The sequence below is a fragment of the Rattus norvegicus genome, chromosome 2 (genome assembly GCF_036323735.1).
Source record: "Rattus norvegicus strain BN/NHsdMcwi chromosome 2, GRCr8, whole genome shotgun sequence".
In the NCBI taxonomy this organism is placed as follows: domain Eukaryota; kingdom Metazoa; phylum Chordata; class Mammalia; order Rodentia; family Muridae; genus Rattus; species Rattus norvegicus.
This window is the reverse complement of record NC_086020.1, coordinates 203,538,170-203,545,145: the sequence shown is the minus strand read 5'-3', so window position 1 is coordinate 203,545,145 and position 6,976 is coordinate 203,538,170. Positions and strand designations below refer to the sequence as shown.

The 6,976-nt window shown below is 38.8% G+C and overlaps 1 pseudogene; it reads left to right on the top strand.

Annotated features, from left to right (window-relative positions):
• The first annotated feature begins 1,337 nt into the window (after nucleotides 1-1,337).
• Nucleotides 1,338-6,424, top strand: Amd1-ps1 (adenosylmethionine decarboxylase 1, pseudogene 1; annotated as a pseudogene).
• Nucleotides 6,425-6,976: the final 552 nt, after the last annotated feature.

Here is a 6,976-nt window from a genome sequence, read left to right as displayed (position 1 = left end):
CGCATGTCTTTAATCCCAGAACTCTGAGTTCAAAGTCAGCCTGATCTCCATTGTCAGGTCCAAGATAGCTGGGGCCTGGCAGAGAGACTTTTTCTCAAACAAAGCATTAAAAAAAAAACCTCACGACAACAACAACAACAACAACAACAACAATAACAACAACCCAACAGCAGCAACAAATACCTATAGTAATTCTTTTCCTAAAATTTTCTCATGTTATTTCAAAGGTAAAAGCTAATTTCTCAGTTACCAAATCTACTGAAAATAAGTCCTCAGAACTAAAAGTTACAGTATTTGTACAAGTCATAAAATGTTAATACTTCACTGAGCTTATATGTCATTTTAAAACTTTTATATATTTTACACAATTCTATGCAGAAATTTGAGCAAAACTTGACTGTGGATACAGTTATGCTCCTTTCAAATCGCAACTTTTCTCTTTGGGCAACAACAAGGAAGTTTTCCTTGTTCACAGTCCTTCGTTTTTGCTGGAATTGAGAGGGATATTTTTTAAGATAAACTCAACAAAGATTCTTTTTTGATGGAAGAACATTGTGTCTGAGGTTAGAAGACTGAGATCAGAGCTCGAATTTAAGACTGGAAGACTCATTAGTTTAGATAAAATGGCACTTTATTCACAGTTAAATCCATGATAACTTTGGGAAATGTGTGTTTTAGTCAAGAAAATAAGAATGGGAAATGTTTTTTATTCTGTAATTTATCATTGTAAAAGCTTGTGTTATACAAGAAGAGAAAAGCAAAACTTCTAAAATTAAGTAAAAAACTGTGAACATCAACAAACAGGGAAACAAGTACTGTATCAGACACTACTCCATGGAACAAACCTGTGGTCTTTCAGAGGAATTCTCTTCACTATCTGAACTCATCATTTATCACTGTGAAATCTGTTAGATGAAGAGTGCTTTTGCATGGGCCCAGGGGTCAGTCAGTTCCCAACATCCATGCTGGGATGCTTACAGCCATCTTTATTTGTAACTCCGAGCATCTCATGCCCTCTTCTTGCCTCTGCACTCATGTAATTCACACGCGTCCCATCAAAATCACATAAGTGCACATACATTAAAAGTACGTAAATATTTTTTCCTAATGTTTGAAGTCTTTTGTTCTAGATGTATTACCTGATCGTTATTACTGTTGGAACACTGGAAAGTCAAGTGGGTCCTTGGGTGAGGCAAACTGAAGTTAGGGTAGAGAGCTTTCACACAGAGATCACCAGAGGCATCAAGGAAGCATTCATTGATTGAATTAAATAGATAAATAGGAGAAATGCTCGAAGAGTGCAACAAGACTAAAGGACAGCTGCAGAAAGTCCTACAATGGCGGTAACTTTCACCAAAGAAGGCATGAAAACTGCTTTTCAGGCAGTCTGATATGACACTTAAGGAGAAAGCAGTCTGCGGGCGTCAGGCATACCCTCTCCCATTGAGGCCAGACAAGGCGGCACAGTAGGGGAACGGGTTCCTCTCACAGATAGGGGCAGCTTTAGGGACAACCTCCCTTCCCCATCTCTAGCTGTCAGGAGACTCACATGTAGACTGAGCTGTACAACTGCTACATATATGAAGCGGACAGGGATGCAGCGATTCAGATGTGTAAAAACGAAACAAACAAACAAACAAACAGAAAGCAGGATACTCCACTTTCTTCGGCGAACAAAGGAAGAACCAATTCCTTCCAGTGACACTTGGTTTTGATTTTGTGGTCAGTTAAGGGCTATGCTCTGTAAGCTTAAATTTAGGATAGGCTTTGGAGATAAGAGGTAGCTAACCACATTTATCATCCAAATTTACCTCCCTTTTATTCCTTGACTGTGAGCTGGTTGAGCCAGTTACATTTGGCATTACTCGTTCACACATCAGATCTGTGGGTATTGGACATTGGTTATGCCTTATCCCCCAAATCCAAAGCTGCTTTGTGGCTTTGTTGATAACTAGCATGAACACGAGGTTCTGGGATTAAACATCAATGTTCACTGCTTGAATCTTTATTTATTTATTATTTTTTGTGTGTGCATAATGTGTAGAATTGGGGGGGGGGGTATGCCACAGTGCACACAGGGAAATGAGAACAACTTTGTGTATTCAGTTTTCTCCTTTCATGTTTACAGGCTTCCAGTGATTCCATTCAGACGGGTAGGCGCTGAGGCATGTGCTTTACCTTCTGTTCCCATATTGAAAAGTTTTAGACTTTCTCTGACAATCTGACACAGTCCCAACTTCCTAAAACCTTGCCTACTCCAACAGTATGACTTCATCATCCAGAATGCTGAACTAACGCCAGGTATGAATCCAGATCAGACGCTCTTGAAAAATGTCTTTCATGAGACAGTTCAAAGAACAAAGAGTGCAAAGTTTGGAATGAACTTGTCTTTGAGAAACTGCAGGTCTAACTGCGTAAGGTGTATTCCATTCAAAAAATCTCATTGATAATAAAAAATAAAAACAATTTCTTAGTACCTTTTAACCTGAGTCCCTAACAATTTGCTTCTACTAGCGGGAACACCGAAAAGTTTAGGAAACGGATTATCCTGTCAAGTACTCCCACCCCACCCCACCCCCACACACCCAGTCCCAGTAAGGCAATTCAGATTTAACAAAATCGCAAGACTGAGGGATGCAGCAAGCTTGTTTTATAAGGAGTAATCAAGATTGGCCCCGTTATTGTCAAAATACTCCTAGAAATACCTCTTCCTTTTTTCCTCTGGGTTTCTGAGTTTGCAAAGTCAGAAACTTTACACTGACAGAGTTCTGTAACAAGTGCATTTTCTGCATCTTAATCAAACCGAGGCACACTGTCCTCTGTTGTTCTCACTGGTCCACCAGTGTGCCTAGCTAGCTCGCTGCACACAATGGAGATCAATGGAATGCCCTGTGAGAAACAATGTCTGGGCAGAGCCTAAAAATTTGGAGAAAGGTCATTGTAACTTGAATAACAAAGATGTTTGTGCTAGTGAATTGATATGGTCAATTTTAAATTTTAAACAATGTTTATTTTGTTTCTAAAAGACTCTAAGCTCAAAATGGTATTTATTTGCTGTTCTCGGTTTTTAATTGTGAAATTGGATGCTTGAGTACTGGGGAGCTGGATCGAAGCACGAAAGTGTTACTCTGCAGGCTTGAACACCAGGATATGAATCCTTAGCCTTCTTATAGAAAACAGTTAGCACTAGAAATGGCTGGAATGAATATTTGTCTTTTTAAATTTGCATACTTACTAAAGCAATAGCTAAAATTCTCTATTGGTTGAGTACATGTAGTCAGTTGGAATAATAAGTAGCACTATTTTGAATATTGTAATATTTAGTTCTTATTTGATTTTCTAACAGTGTGTGTGTGTGTGTGTGTGTGTGTGTGTGTGTGTGTGTGCGCACACGTGTGCGTGCACAAAGATGCCTTCATTCATGCATGGTTATGTGGAGGCCTGAGGCCAGATCAAGTGTCATCATACCCACACTATTTTGGGAAACAGTCTTTTGCTGAATAGCAGATGGCTGGTAAGCCCCTGAATGTGCTTAGCCCTGCCCTGCTCTGTCCCAGCTCAGGGTTACTAGCTGCCTAATTCTGCTTTTACTTACGTTCTGGGGATCAAAACTCAGGTCGTCAGGCTTCAGCAGCTAGCACGTTACTCACGGAGCCATAGCCTCCATCCTCAAGCAACTTTAAAGACAATTTCAGATACCATCTTTAAAATACTGTATTTAGTAGCTTTACTCAGAAGGAATGCCCTTTAAGGTAGGTGACTTTTCTACTTATTGAATAAAAGAAAGAAAAAGTATAGAATTTTAAAAGCATGTATTTTGTAGCATTAGACCTCTACGAGGGAAAAAAAATCCCCAGAGAGCATAAATTCACTGAAGGTTTTAGATATTATTCCTTACTTTTATTATCTGGGCTCTTTCTTGCTAACATTTTAACTGTACAGTTGAGAGGCTGGGAAATTGGGCAGAAAATAGCTACTGAGGGCTTGAAAACTGATCAGAGCTTATGTCAGTCTCGTGAGACTAATAAGAGAAAACTGGAATTCAGACATTTAATGAACTAGGGACTTTACGGGCTGAAGATCCCGGATGGGAACACAGATCAGAGATTCCCAGTCGAAGCAGCCTCTTCTTTTCACTTGGAGCTATTCAGTGTTTCGTGAGTTTGAGATGACAAGATGAATAGCTAAGCAGAACTTCTAAGAATATAAAATCCACTAGAAGCTTATTTGTACCAAGAAGATACACACAAGAATAGTAACACGAAAGTGGATGGGGACTGCTAAAATGTCAGGCATTCATCTGTAACCCTATGTCTCATGACCGTGCCTTACTCTTCTGTCTTTCCTAAATTCATTTTGATTTCCTAAGCACTGAAAGCCTCCCTTTATCTTGCTATCTCTGTTATCCTCTTTCTCCTCTCTAAACCAGATTAAGTTGATTAACTATTAATGGCCAACCACATTAAAGAAAAACTCTGAAAAAAGCATTTGTATTCTGCTTGTGCAAAACTTCATGAGAACAGGGAAACTATATTGCTTCAAGTGTTAAAATGAACCTACTTAGAATTTTTGAATGTATTTATAAACAGGAATAATAAAATGAATGTTTTTGAAAAACTAAAATATAAATACATTACTATGGAATCTTCAAAAAGAAATAGAATAAGTATAATTTTATATCCTATAGTTCATGATATTAAATCAAACATGTCATGAAAATGCTAGAAATCAATATACTTTATGAATATATTTGAGAAATCTTAAACTAAATATTTTTGAGCAATAGCTAACACTTACCTAAATTGTATCATACACTAAAACTAATGTTTTCCTGGAATATTGGAGATAGTTTAAGCATATGCAATTTAACTAATGTAACACATAATTTAACAAAATTAAGGTTTTAAAACTGACTATTCCAATGGGAAAAAGTATATATGACAAAAGACCAGACACACCATAATGATTTAAAACATTTAACAGCATAGACACAGGATAAAGTTTCCTCAAACAGTAGTCATGGAGAACATTACAGCATGATAATGGAGAAACACGGAATCCTCACTACTAAACATGATAAAGAATTTAAGAAATCCATCTCTTCACTTCCAGTCTATATATTTCTGAGATGCTATTCAGGATACTGAGTTAAAAAATAAGATTAGGCTTACACAGCATGGCGGGCAACATTAGCTAACTCTCACTCAACTCTGACAAGAAAGCAGCAGACTACATGAGACTGAACTGTATCTGCCTTTAGTTCCAACAGACTCACGTTCAACTTTTCTTCACGAAAACAGCCAGGGAAATTTTATTAGTCCTTTTTTAAAAATAGTTAATATAAAATTATAACAACAACAGCAGCAGCAACAACAACAAGGACCCTGAACTTTAGTAACACACGTGGAACAAACCGTAGCAGCGACTGGAGCAGTGGGAGAAGAGATTTAATTTAGGTGATTTTTTTGGATTTGTTGGTTGTTGGTCAGCCTCACAGTGATGGAAGTTGCACATATTTTTTTGAAGGGACTGAGAAGCTGCTAGAGGTCTGGTTTTCCAGACAGCAGTCCGACACCAGCCAGGGACATGGGGATCTTCATACCATCCCAAGATCTCAGTGGGATGTGCTTTTGAGGATGTGCAGTCCTCAACCATAAGTACGACAAAGATGCACAAGCAGGAAGCTTACGCACTCAGTGAGAGTAGCATGTTTATACATTTCATGTGATACTACCCTCTTACTGAAAGCTCTGGTTTCCAGGCTGAAGCTCGCTAGGGATTACCGTGGGTTAGACTCAATTCTTTTATTCTCATAAGAATTTCATGAAGCCCTCTCTCCAAGGGTACCCACACCGAAATTTCCACGAAGAAATCGAATTTCTTAATGCAGTTTTCCCAAATGGAGCAGCATATTGTATGGGACAAACGAATTCTGACTGTTGGTACTTATATACTTTGGATCTCCCAGAGAGCCGAGTCATCAAACAGTCAGATCAAACCCTGGGAATTCTGATGAGTGAGCTTGACCTAGCAGTTACGGACCAGTTCTATTGCTGCAAAGGATGTCACTCGTGAGAGTGGAATTCATGACCTGATATCAGGTCATTGATGACACACTGTTTAATCCTTGCAGCTTCTTGATGAATGGAATGAAATCGATTGGACTAGTCACATCGCTCCAGAAGCAGAGTTCTCTTATGTTAGCTTTGAAACAAACCTAAGTGAGACATCCTATGACAGCCCGATCAGGAAAGTTGGGAAATTCGTCAAGCCAGGAAAATTTGTGACCACCTTGTTTGTTAATCAGAGTTCTAAATGTCGCACAGCGCATTCTTCATCCCAGAAGATTGACGGTTTTAAACATCATGATTGCCAAAGTGCTATGCTCAACAAGATAAATGACAATATTGAATGTATCAAATGAAAAGAATTCAGTCTCTGGTGGAGGGGGATGAGCAAGGAGAATCAACCCACTAAAGAAAACTCCATGGAAAAGACAGGCTATGCAGTGCACTTTAATCAGCTTCACACGGTGCCTACCATGCCTTCACTAACTAACCAAGTAGTGATAGAAATGTCCACTAAGTCAAAGCAGAAATGTAATACTAAGCATTCTGACCTCAGTAAGCACCACCATTGCCACCATTGCCACCAATTTTTACTAAAGGAAATTTTGAATCAAATGAGGATCTGTAGTTTCCGTCTGTTCTGAGGTCGGCTGTTCTCTTTGGTCTTCGTTTCACCATGGCGCTCAGATGATCAAATGAGTAGCTGCCCAGAGGGAGGAATCTCCAGGTTACTTAGCCTGGAGAATGGATGAATGGATGAAACAGCACAATATTATGACTGTTTAGAAATACAGGCTTTCAAGAGTCGGCATGTTAGTGGCATTTGTAGATACTGTGGAATTTAAGCAGCAAAGAACAAATTGGACTAAATTTCCTATTAATTGCCCTCCCACTGTTTTCTTGGTAGT